General features: G+C 45.5%; 2 long non-coding RNA genes across 2 annotated transcripts in view; one reads left to right on the top strand and one right to left on the bottom strand.

The window, feature by feature from the left end:
* Positions 1–13,490, top strand: part of LOC147649047 (uncharacterized) — a 225,006-nt gene that overhangs the window by 96,490 nt on the left and 115,026 nt on the right. The window lies entirely within an intron of this gene.
* LOC147649052 (uncharacterized) lies at positions 2,825–3,174 on the bottom strand. Its single transcript, XR_015279685.1, has 2 exons — positions 3,088–3,174; positions 2,825–2,972 (listed from the first exon to the last, which is right to left on the bottom strand). It is a non-coding gene; the product is annotated as an uncharacterized LOC147649052 (long non-coding RNA).

Here is a 13,490-nt window from a genome sequence, read left to right as displayed (position 1 = left end):
AGGCATGTGTTGTGAAGAAAATTGACTTAGAGTCAGAAAAATTGGAAATAGGAGGAAACTTCTGGCAAACATTAATGAATATGTATAAGCATACAGTATACAAGTTTAGCTTGAAGTGCTTTGTTTCATACATGAGGTGGGATGAGAAGCCCCCTCCGTGCCCTGGTCAGTTTTGCTTATGCCTTAACCATTTGTAACCACTGGCCAATTATACTCACATATATATAGAAATATATACCTGAATATATCTACTAAATTGTATCTTTTTTTACTAAATTGTAAACATGGGACCCCAAAGTCTAAAAGAGAAATAAGACAGTTCCTGGGTCTTTTGGGGTACTGTAGGCAGTGGATAGAAGGGTTTAGTGGAAAAGTGAATTTTTTATAAGAATAATTAACTACAAATCACTTGAAATGGACTAAAAAAGACCAGGAAAGCTTTGAGCAAGTTAAAGAAGCACTATTGCAGGCCCCTGTACTAAGCCTTCCTGACTTAGATAAGCCTTTTCAATTATTTGTTAATATAGCAAATCAAACGGCTTATGGAGTGTTGACCCAAGATTGAGCAGAAAGCTGAAAACCTGTGGGATATTACTCCAAGTTCTTAGATCCAGTTAGTAAAGGTTGGCCAACACGCTTACAAGCTCTGGTAGCAACTGCTGTGTTAGTGGAAGAAGCCCAAAACCTTTGGAGCACTGCTAGAAGTATACACCTCCCACAATATTAGGGGAATTCTTGCTCAGAAAGCTGAAAAATGGTTGACTGATAGCCAAATATTAAAATATGAGGGTATTTTGATAACTTCCCCAGAACTGGAACTAAAAGTGACAAATGTACAAAGCCCTGCTCAGTTTCTATATGGAGACACAGGGGAGGGATTAATACATGACTGCAGAGAAGTTCTAGAATTGCAAACAAAAATACACCCAGACTTAAGAGAACAAGAATTACAAACAGGGGATAAATTATTTATAGATGAATCATCTCGAATAACAGACGGAAGAAGAAAATCTGGGTATGCCATAATTAGTGGAGAAAAACTGGAAGTAAAAGAATCGGCTCCTCTTAGCCCGTCCTGGTCAGCACAAGCCTGTGAGCTCTAGGCACTGTTACCTGCATTGCAGTTATTGAGAGATGGGGAAGGGACTATTTATACAGACTCCAAATATGCCTTTGGAGTAGTGCATACCTTTGGAAAAATCTGGAAAGAAAGAGGACTTATAAATACTCAGGGGAGAGAATTAATACATCGAGGGTTAATAATTCAGATACTCGAAGCTTTGAAAGGTCCAAAAAAGACAGCGGGAGTTCATGAAAAAGGCCACCAGAGGGGGAGAGATATTAAGACACAGGGAAATAATTTCACTGATGAAGAGGCAAAGAAAGCATCCCTAAAGGAGAACAAAAGTGTAATTATGACTTTTCAGGAAGCAGGAATACAAAATGAAACACCATCTTTTTCTGAGGCAGAAGTAGAAGCTATAAAGGGACTGGGAGCCACTCTTAAGGAAGGACAATGGACTCTTCCTGATGGTAGGAATATGATACCAAAGTCTCTGGCCCAACAGATCCCTGACAACTTACATCGACAAACTCACTGGGGAACAAGAGCACTTTGTGATCAATTCCTAAAATTTGATGGGTGTATTGGAATATTTGAGATTGGAAAACAAGTTACCCCGGGATGTATAACTTGCCAAAAAGTAAATAAAAGGGCGCTAAGGAGTCGTTTTCTGGAGGCCCTCAGATGGCCTGACTTGAAAAGATTCAAGTGGATTTTACTGAACTACCCAGAATGGGCCAATGGAAATATTTATTAGTTATAGTAGATCAATTAACTCAGTGGGTGGAAGCGTATCCTGCAGCTCGAGCTACAGCTCAAACAGTAGCAGAAATTTTGTTGGAACATATTATCCCAGGATTTGGATTAGTACAAGTTATTGATTCAGATCAGGTTACTCACTTCACTTCAGGGGTAATCAAAAGTTTAAGTCAGGCGTTAGGAATTACTTGGGAATATCACACCCCGGGGCATCCTGAGAGCTCAGGATGAGTTGAAATGATGAATCAAACTATAAAATCGCAACTAACTAAAAATTACAGAAACCAAATTGCTGTGAACCAAGTGTCTTCCTTTATCTCTGTTAAATATTAGAACCAAGCCCCACTCTGAAACAGGGATTTCACCGTATGAGATGTTATATGGATTGCCTTATCCCCAAGGCATGATGATGAATCCTTCACTAGTCGGGGACAAAACCATCCAGGGATATATTACAACCATTGCCAGAAATTTGAGAGTTGAGAGAAAAAGGCATTTTAGCTCAGAAAATTCCCCTCGACTTCCCAATACATTCTATTCAACCAGGACAATAAGAGTTGATAAAATGCTGGAAAGGGGAAAGTCTAGAACCTCGGTGGGAAGGACCATTTCTTGTTCTTTAACCACAGAAACGGCAGTTTGAACAGCAGAAAAAGCCTGGACTCATGATTCACGGGTAAAAGGACCTATACCAAATAAAAACTGGAAAATCATTTTGACACCAGGAGACCTAAAAGGAAAATTGAAAAAGAGTTAAAACAAATGGAATCATTTTACGAAAGCCTGAAAAGAAAACAGCCTAAAATGAACTTGTAGCTGATCAACACATGGCTGAGGAGAGTGCTGGGTGCCCACAGGCCAAAGGTCACATGAAAAATCGTTTTTGCCTCTGGATTTCACGTAATCCTGCAATACGCTCAGTGTGCCATCCACATGTAGAAAGAATAACACCACCCCAGGATATCCAAGATACCCTTAGTGCAGAAAGATCAGAAACTGTCATCCCACAGAGAGTGGTTTCTTTATTTCAACAGGGTTGTAGCAAACAGGGTCATTTGTGTGCCCCTTCCTGTACAGCAAAACGTGAGCGGTGTGAAGCGATAAGAATTAAAAGGATAAGACAACGACATCGGTATAGGACAGCTGGACCCTGGGACCAAGGAGATGGAGCTTTTGTAATCAATTGTATACAATGTTTTAGCAGGGTGGAGAGGGACTTCAGACTGGGCAATTGGGCTTCAGCACAAGTTAGCATTAACACTCACCTGCAGCAATTTAGAATAGAAGATCAAGCACAAAGAGCATTTGTTTATTTAGCTTACTGCTCAGAATGAATGGTGGCTTTAAGGACACTGCAAGAGCAACAGAGAGTAATACAAGTGTGATGTGGATACAATAAGATTTCTCCTGATAATTAATCAGTAAAGAGTTTGTGCTTTATGATTGCAACTAATTTTAATCCATTAGAGAAAACAGGCATTCTGGATTGGCTGCTGACAGGAACTCCATTAAATCCGGACGCAGAACAACGCAGATGGGAAAGAATCCGACGCTTTTTGGATCTGTGGGAACAACCGAGACGGATTGAAAATATTTTAACACTCCCTCAGAGAATAACATTAATAGATTTTGTCAGTGAATTACAACTCCATAGGAAGAAACTAGTAACATCTATTACCAAAAAGGTACAAGAACAAATAACACTATGGAGTTGTACTAAGCACGGTTTAGAGTGTCGCCCATGGATTCATGTTGTTTGTAATAATTGCCTTGATTCATGGTGGAGAGCAACCAGAGTAAATGAAAGAGAAAGACAATTGATATGCTCAGCTTGTTTACATCGTGTGCATCATCAGTTAACTTTGGGAAAGTGTTTTAGTGATTTTTTAGGAATATCTTTGAGACACAAGGATGGATCTCTGGATGCAGCTGTTTGATTAATAGAGAATTTGGACCAAAGAATCCTTGCTGTATTAGCTTTTGAATGGGTAAAAGAGAGAACAATTCACAATATTATAATCCAGAGCACCATAATTACCAGCTGCTGTGGAGAAGAGATTTGTGTACCGCGCCACAGACACATTTCTGATAAAAACTGGCATCGTGAGTGTGCCTGTTGGTGGTGATGAAGGTGTAACAATCACCCCAGCGTCCAGAAAAGAAGATAACCTGACCAATTGGGTCATAAATTGAAGTTGTAGTTGGCACATCTCTAGAGCTTTGATAATTTAGTACATTTGGTTTATACAGGTAAGTTTTGGCTTTAAAAGGAAATGAATAAATAGCAGGCTAGCCCAAAGGAAGGGATAAGTCGATGCTGCAAAATCTGTGCCGTTCTTGAAACCAACCACTAAAATGGCTCAGGTGAATATGATGAGACCAAAGGTAGCGGTGAGATGGAACGAGTCAATGGCGAGATCCCAGGATTTAAACTTTGCTCCCAAGAGGACTGGCACCTCGGCCCTTGGCTGCAACCCAAGGGGCCCTGAGGAAGGTAGAAAGTTAAAAGTGCTGAGGATTACTTTCACTGTGTTTATGATGACACCTTTGGTGATGGGCCAAAGCTCTAAAGCTGAATGGGAAGCAGCACAAGGGCCAGCCACAAGGAAGCAAACTATGCAAAAACAAAGTATCAGTAATTCCCACCCATGTGACAAATGTAATCAAAGGATCAAAGATAAGATGGAGTCTGTGTTTGTAGCACATTCATATGGTAATGTGGCCTGCTACAATCACAAGAATTTTCGGGACATCTGTGTTAAAAATAGGAAAATGTATTGGGTAGGAAAAAATCTGGGATTTAAGGGACGAGCTCCGTATCCTCATAATGATCAAATCTGTCCTCAATATGAAAAATTCTTCTGTTTTGAGAAAGACAAAAATGAGAATGAGCCAAATAGAAATATAGCATTAAAAGAGAAAAAATAAATAGAGAAAAGTGTGAAAAAGATTCCAGAGAAAGAATTAGAAGAATTGAATCAATTGTATAAACAATTAAAAGAACAATATAGCGACTGGGATTTGCCAACTACAACTAAAACCCTTTTTGTAGATTTGATGCAAGAGATTGCTACAGAACTAGGATTATCCAAATGCTGGGTTTGTGGGGGGCTCAGGATGGCTGAGAGGTGGCCATGGAGAGGTGAGAGTTCAGCTCCAGAGCAATTTTTAAAATGGAACCATACTCAAATCTCCAAGACATTAAAACAACCTGGAGGATGGATTTTGAGTCACCAAGTAATTGGGACAGTTTGTGTAACTCGAGGAGGAAAGAAATACAATGAAGTGGTAGAATATACCCCTTGTACATCTACCCTAGGAGCAAATTCAGAGAACAATACAAAAACCTGGCAACCAAAAACTCCTGCTGGATACTGGGGAATAATGAAAGAAACTAATTGTCAGTGGGATAACCATATTGATTTGTGTCGGTATAAAAGTCCTGAAGCCAACCCTTACCAATCCATCAGTAACCTAAAATTTTATTGGGAACAACCAGGTACAACAAGTAACAAAGGGAAAGCCCCTGATGGAATATATTGGATTTGTGGACAAAGAACATAGAGTGAATTACCCCAAAAGTGGAAAGGAACTTGTACCTTAGGAATTATACAGCCCTCCTTCTTTGTTATACCGAGGTCCAGGACTAATATGTTAGGAACACCACTTTACAAAACACTAGAAAGGAATAAAAGGGACTTGAACTTTTGAAACACTGAAAATATTTATTATATTTTTTATATATAACTAAAATATAATTATTTAATAAAACTATATATATGTATTTAATAATTATATTACTCAATGTTTTCACTACCAAATTTTATATTTCCATAAAAGAATTCATAACTTTTTAGCAACTAAACAATTATTGCTCATTGGTTCTAAGTAACAAAATTCTCTTCGATAATGAATTGACCACTATTTCTCCCACTTTATGCTAATTAGTCCAATTTTTATTTCTTTGGGGTCTATGGAGACATTTCTGGGGCACATTTGGGGCAGTTTTGGGTCAGGGGAGGGAATTCAGAGAGAACTTCAGGGTCTGGAGGACGCTTGGGGGAGCCGGGTGAGCACTGGGAGGGCACTTAGGGATTCTGTGGGAGGATTCGGGGTCCGGGGCAGCACCTGGGGGTCCAGGGGGGCACTTGGAGGTCAGGGAGGGGAATCTGGGGGCGCTTCGGGGTCCGGGCGGGCACTTGGGGGGCTCTAACGGGGCTCTCTGGACCGCGGGGGATGATGGGAATTGTAGGCGCGGGTATAATACGGTGTAACGGCACCGCGGAGCATCACGGGAGTTCCAGGCACAGCTCCAATGGCACTCGGTGGGGCGCGGGGCATGACGGGAGATGGAGTCACGGCTGGAATGGCGCTCTATGTGCGCCGCGGAGCATGATGGGAGCTGTAGTCCCAGGGGTGGCTCGGAAGGGGCCCATGGGAGTCCGGGAAGGCCCTTGGGGGACACTTTTGTATCCGAGCCGTGGCTGGAGGTGCTCGGGGGGAACGTGTACGGCTGGGGAGCACTTGGGGGGAGCCTGGGGAGCTCTAAGCGGGCTCTTTACGGCGCGGGGCTCGGCAGGTATTTTGTGGGAGGGTCATGTCTGTAATTTTAGTCTCGGGACTGTGTTCTGAGGGGCTCAGAGGCCGCGGGGAATGACAGGAGATGAATTCCCAGAAGTGGCTGTAACGGACATCTGTGGGGTCGGGAGCATTCAGGAGATCCGGGGACGCTTTGGGGGTCCCGAATGGGCGCTGAGGGGGCACTCAGGGATCCTGGAGGGTCTGGGGGACACTTACGGGACAGATGGGGGCGATCCCGGGGTTCTGTGGAGCGCGGGGCATGACGGGCGTTGTAGTCCCGGCTCCAATGGGGCTCTATCGGGCCGCGGGGCATGACGGGAGTGAGAGGCAAAAAGGAAAAATGGCGCCGACTGTCGGCCCCGCCCCCGAGTCCCTGATGCCTGGAGCTGATTGGCTGAAGGCTGTGATTGGCGGGAGCTTTGGCCAATGGGTGATGGCAGAGGCGGGAACGGCAAATTCCACCCTTCCAGTCCCTCCCAGTACAGCCCAGTTCATTCCAAGTGCCCCTCCAGACCCTCCCAGTAGAGCCCAGTCCCTCCCAATACACATGAGTTCATTCCCATTCCCTTCCAGTTGCCCCCACTGTCATCCATCCAACTCCCCAGTGTCCCCCAGTTTTCCCCACAGTGTTCCCAGTGTCCCCAGTTTGTCCCAGTATCCCCCAGTATCACTCCCAGTATGTCCTGGTCTGTCCCAGTATGTCCCAGAGTACCCCCAAGTCCATCCCAACCCACCCTAGTTCCCCTTCAGCATTCCTCAGCTTGTCCCAGTCCTCCCCAGTATCACTCCCAGTATGTCCCAGTGTCTCCCACAGCATTCCCAGTGTTCCCCAGTGTGTCCCAGTCCTCCCCAGGTATTCCAAGGAAACTTGAACTTCTCCCGGTTGCTGTGGCACCCAAACCCATTCTCCATAGCTGGAGTTGCAAACCTTCCTGATGAGCTGCACTGGAGCAGAGGGAAATCAAGGCAGAGCCAGGGTTTGTGACGAAACCTCTGGAGAATTCCGTCATAATCAAACTCCAAAGTTGCTGATGCCGTTGATGGGTCCCACTGAGGGACACGGCTCAGAAAGTGTCCCCAGGTTCCAGTTAGAGCAGGAAATGGGAGGCAGAGATGACAGGTGGGGACAAAGAGAAGCCAAGTCTTGGTGCCCTGGGCCACAGCAGGGTCTGTGCCAGCAAGGGCTGTGAGGAGACACCTGGTCCTGAGGCCCTGGGGCCTCCTGGCACAGCCCCAGCAAGGCTGGCCACTGTCACCCCCTTGTCCTGCCCTCAGCATCCCCCCACATCCCAGGGGCCTCAGGGATCTGCTGGGACGAGTCCCTGGGGAGCCTTGGCCAGGAATGGCCCTGGGGGGCTCCTCAATGCTCCCAGGGACTGCAGCTTTTTCAAAGGACTTGGGGCTCTGCTCTTGCCTTGGGGTCTCTGAGAGGTTTGTGCACTCATGGCCTCCAATTATCCGCTTTAATTAGTCTCCTGAGAGCCTTTGTCAGTAACAACACTCTGTGGAGCTCATCAATGCCTCTGGGTGCTTCAGTTCTTTAAGGTACTTTCCTTTCTTGTTCCCACACTGGGACTCTGAGAGGTTTCTGGGCAATCAAGGCCTCCAATTCTCTCCTCCAAGGAGCCCATGAGGAGCCTGTGCTGGGGCTGGACCCCAGTGGGACCTATTAATGCTTGGAGACACCTGGGGTTTTCTTCTGACTTGGACTCCTGGAAAAGTTTGTGCAATCTCCTCTCAGGCTCTGGGGTTCAAGGGCTCAGCACCAAATGCACCCCGGGGCTCACTGGGCTCCAGCAAGTCCTGACAAAGCCTGGCTCTGCCTGCATTTCCCTCTGCTCCAGGGCAGTTCATCAGGAAGGTTTCCTACTGCAGCTCTGGAGAATATTTCACAGAGCTTCTAAGATAGTCTGAGAAATACACATTCCTATTTTAAAGAGTGACTTTTGATGCTTTTATCACTTCTGTCATTGGAGAAGAGGTGACAGGAACATTTGGAATTGATATTGACCCAGGGTCTCTCCTCAGGAGGCCTGGCCTGCTCAGAGAAGCTGTGCCCTGAGGTGTGAGCCAGAGTGGGCAACCTTGCTCCACATTCTCCATCCTGTCTGTCCTCCCTCACCTGGTGTTGGAGTCAGAGACACAGAGTGTGTGCCCTTAGCTCTGATTCCTGGCTCTGACATCCAAGAAAGCTCTGAATTTCATATAACACCATGAAAACAACTGCTAAATAGAAAAACTGAGAGTGTGAGTGTATAAATTATTGAGTTTTCTTAAGTCACTGGGTGAAAAAAGGTTTAAACTAGTTTAGAAAACAAAGGACAAGATGGAGGATCTAGGGTGTTGTCTCTTCTTCCTTCCTCTTTCTTCTTCATCTTCTTCTTCTAGAGGTTTTTGGGTAGTAGTAAGTGATTGGATAAGGAATGCCGCAGTGCAGTGAGCAGGTGTTGGGTCATTGGGTCACCAAGAAAAATAATTGACTTGGCGTTTGTTAATTGGGTAAATGGACATATAAAAAACCTTGAAGATCTTTGTTAGCCATTTGGCACCTTTCTATCTTAGTGCACGTAGCTCCTTGTAGCCTGTATCCGTGTAATGTAGATAAAAGAAGAGTAAACAACCAAGTCCAACAAGAGAAAACTGCCTCTCCCTCATCAATCTCAGTCCAAGGGGGAAAAAGAACCCAAGCACAAGTGTCCCATCAGGACACCCTGGGACCTGCTTTGCTGCAGAACTGTTGCAATACAGCGTTGGTGACCTCAGGACCGCACCAGCCGGGAGTTGCGTGGCAAAGAATAAGGACGGGCGTGACTGGGCTGCCTGAAAATAAAGAACTTTAATAACAGATAAAATAACAAAGGGTGGAAGTTGTACACGGTAGGGGGTCAAACTCAGGAGACAGGGCAATGGGTCACAAATCAAAATATATATATATATATATATATATATATATATATATTACACAAGTAAGCAGTCATGAAGGAGAACCACAAACACTACCATAGATGTCAAACATCCTTATCCAATCGTTAACGAGAACTCCAAACATAACCTTACACAGAACTAACAGATTAACGTAACTCTACCCACAATCCTGTTCTCTTTGCCAGAACCTCACTCGATGTTTCCCACAGCCTTCAATCAATCCTTAACTCTGACTGCCCAACTCCCACAGAGAACTGGCTGCACTCAGGCAAACAGGGGTTTTCTCCTTTTCCTTTCCTTTTCTTTGAAGCCATGGGAAACTCCCAAGTTTTCCTGCTGAGAACAGAGATACTCGTCAAGTGTGTGCCGAGCCCAAGGTGCCACCAATGAGGTTCCCGTGCCCTAGGGCAGAACCCTGCAAGGAATGTTCTAGACCTTTGCACTGCTTGGTTCCATGAGGCCTCGCTCTGTCACAATGGACTTTTGGTTCCATGAGGTTCCACAGTGTACAGTGCGTTATAGATACATTTTATATTGTTGGCTTTTCGCAAATATTAAAATGAATGTTATGTGTATAAGAATGAGAAATTTTGTTGTATTAATAGAGTTTTCTTTATTTCTGTTATTGATGAAATTTAGAAATAGTGGTATAATACATATATGTTAGGCTATGGCATAGTATTAAAATAAAAACTGCTTTTGTTTGTATAACCCAAAGACTGAGAAAAAATAGAAATAGCTAAAGAACTCCTGCATTTGTGAACTGTCTTACCCAGATGAAGACAGCAGTGACCAGAACTCTGGGGGGACGAATTTATTGCATTTCTGGTATCAGAGAATTATAAATCTCGATGGCACCAAGAAGATTGATCTATTGGGAAGGGGGCAAGAGAAAACTAACCAGAAGAACACCAAAGATCCTAAGAAGAATGTATGAATATGGATGAGAGTGTATGAATATGGATGAGAATTTATGGATATGTAGTAGGGTTCTGTTTTTAAGGGACAATCCTTTGTTAGTAAGGTGTGCTCTCTTGGCTGAATGCAGAGACACCCGGCTGGATCTCTATACTTCACTTTATTTTTTTCTCCTAATTGTCTTTTTTATTAAACTTTTAGATTCTATAAAAATTACGTGAACCTCGTTTTTCACACAGTGGATATTTGATTCCTTGGGGCCCCACGGTGTCAGAATGGTGTTTCTGGTTCCATGAGTTTCCAGAGTGTACAGTGGATATTTGATTCCTTGGGGCCCCACGGTGTCAGAATGGTGTTTTTGGTTCCATGAGGTTCCAGAGTGTACAGTGGATATTTGATTCCTTGGGGCCCCACGGTGTCAGAATGGTGTTTCTGGTTCTGTGAGTTTCCACAGTGTACAGTGGATATTTGATTCCTTGGGGCCCCACGGTGTCAGAATGGTGTTTTTGGTTGGATGAGGTTCCACAGTGTACAGTGGATATTTGATTCCTTGGGGCCCCACGGTGTCAGAATGGTGTTTTTGGTTGCGTGAGGTTCCACAGTGTACAGTGGATATTTGATTCCTTGGGGCCCCACGGTGTCAGAATGGTGGTTTTGGTTCCATAAGGTTCCAGAGTGTACAGTGGATATTTGATTCCTTGGGTCCCCACGGTGTCAGAATGGTGTTTTTGGTTGTGTGAGGTTTCACAGTGTACAGTGGATATTTGATTCCTTGGGTCCCCACGGTGTCAGAATGGTGTTTTTGGTTGTGTGAGGTTTCACAGTGTACAGTGGATATTTGATTCCTTGGGGCCCCACGGTGTCAGAATGGTGTTTTTGGTTGGATGAGGTTCCACAGTGTGCAGTGGATATTTGATTCCTTGGGGCCCCACGGTGTCAGAATGTTTTTGGTTCCGTGAGTTTCCACAGTGTACAGTGGATATTTGATTCCTTGGGGCCCCACGGTGTCAGAATGGTGTTTTTGGTTGTGTGAGTTTCCACAGTGTACAGTGGATATTTGATTCCTTGGGGCCCCACGGTGTCAGAATGTTTTTGGTTGCGTGAGGTTCCAGAGTGTACAGTGGATATTTGATTCCTTGGGGCCCCACGGTGTCAGAATGGTGTTTTTGGTTGTGTGAGGTTCCAGAGTGTACAGTGGATATTTGATTCCTTGGGGCCCCACGGTGTCAGAATGGTGTTTTTGGTTCCATGAGGTTCCAGAGTGTACAGTGGATATTTGATTCCTTGGGGCCCCACGGTGTCAGAATGTTTTTGGTTGTGTGAGGTTCCACAGTGTACAGTGGATATTTGATTCCTTGGGGCCCCACGGTGTCAGAATGTTTTTGGTTGCGTGAGGTTCCAGAGTGTACAGTGGATATTTGATTCCTTGGGGCCCCACGGTGTCAGAATGGTGTTTTTGGTTCCATGAGGTTCCAGAGTGTACAGTGGACATTTGATTCCTTGGGGCCCCACGGTGTCAGAATGGTGTTTTTGGTTCCGTGAGGTTCCAGAGTGTACAGTGGATATTTGATTCCTTGGGGCCCCACGGTGTCAGAATGGTGTTTTTGGTTGTGTGAGGTTCCAGAGTGTACAGTGGATATTTGATTCCTTGGGGCCCCACGGTGTCAGAATGGTGTTTTTGGTTGCGTGAGGTTCCAGAGTGTACAGTGGATATTTGATTCCTTGGGGCCCCACGGTGTCAGAATGGTGTTTTTGGTTGTGTGAGTTTCCACAGTGTACAGTGGATATTTGATTCCTTGGGGCCCCACGGTGTCAGAATGTTTTTGGTTGTGTGAGGTTCCAGAGTGTACAGTGGATATTTGATTCCTTGGGGCCCCACGGTGTCAGAATGGTGTTTTTGGTTGTGTGAGGTTCCAGAGTGTACAGTGGATATTTGATTCCTTGGGTCCCCACGGTGTCAGAATGGTGTTTTTGGTTGGATGAGGTTCCACAGTGTACAGTGGATATTTGATTCCTTGGGGCCCCACGGTGTCAGAATGGTGTTTTTGGTTGCGTGAGGTTCCAGAGTGTACAGTGGATATTTGATTCCTTGGGGCCCCACGGTGTCAGAATGGTGTTTTTGGTTCCATGAGCTTCCACAGTGTACAGTGGATATTTGATTCCTTGGGGCCCCACGGTGTCAGAATGTTTTTGGTTCCGTGAGTTTCCACAGTGTACAGTGGATATTTGATCCCTTGGGGCCCCACGGTGTCAGAATGGTGTTTCTGGTTCCGTGAGTTTCCACAGTGTACAGTGGATATTTGATCCCTTGGGGCCCCACGGTGTCAGAATGGTGTTTTTGGTTGTGTGAGTTTCCACAGTGTACAGTGGATATTTGATTCCTTGGGGCCCCACGGTGTCAGAATGGTGTTTCTGGTTCCATGAGGTTCCAGAGTGTACAGTGGATATTTGATTCCTTGGGGCCCCACGGTGTCAGAATGGTGTTTTTGGTTCCATAAGGTTCCACAGTGTACAGTGGATATTTGATTCCTTGGGTCCCCACGGTGTCAGAATGGTGTTTTTGGTTGTGTGAGGTTCCACAGTGTACAGTGGATATTTGATTCCTTGGGGCCCCACGGTGTCAGAATGGTGTTTTTGGTTGTGTGAGGTTCCAGAGTGTACAGTGGATATTTGATTCCTTGGGGCCCCACGGTGTCAGAATGGTGGTTTTGGTTGTGTGAGGTTCCAGAGTGTACAGTGGATATTTGATTCCTTGGGGCCCCACGGTGTCAGAATGGTGTTTTTGGTTGCGTGAGGTTCCGTGCTCTCAGCAATGGTCTCCTTGCTGCTGAGGTGTCACGATGGAGCCTTGGTTTCATGAGCTTCCTCAGTGTCACAATGGTCTCCTTGGATCTGCAGTGTCCCAGCAGTGCCTTGGCTCCAGGGGCCCTGCTGTGTCACAATGGAGCCTTAGTTCCACCAGGCCCCACAGTGTTTCAAGGAAACAAGGGTTGCCTTGGTTTCACGTGCCCCAAAGTGTCCCAGGGGTCTCCTTTTCCTGCAGCAACCAGCAGCAAACCCCAGTGCCAGGGCCAAATGTGTGGGAAGAAGGAGGAGGGGGGACATTTGGAGTGCTGGGTTTTGCCTTCCCAGGTCCCAGTGAGGTGGGATGGGGCCCTGCTGTCCTGGAGATGGCTGAACAGCGGCCTGCCCATGGGAAGGGGTAAGAGACAACAACCTCTGTCCATGGAACAGCAGCAGAGAG

This window comes from Cyanistes caeruleus, chromosome 28 (genome assembly GCF_971803275.1).
Source record: "Cyanistes caeruleus chromosome 28, bCyaCae1.hap1.1, whole genome shotgun sequence".
NCBI classification, from domain to species: Eukaryota; Metazoa; Chordata; class Aves; order Passeriformes; family Paridae; genus Cyanistes; species Cyanistes caeruleus.
Note: the sequence above shows the minus strand (reverse complement) of the source record. Positions and strands in the feature narration are given on the sequence as shown.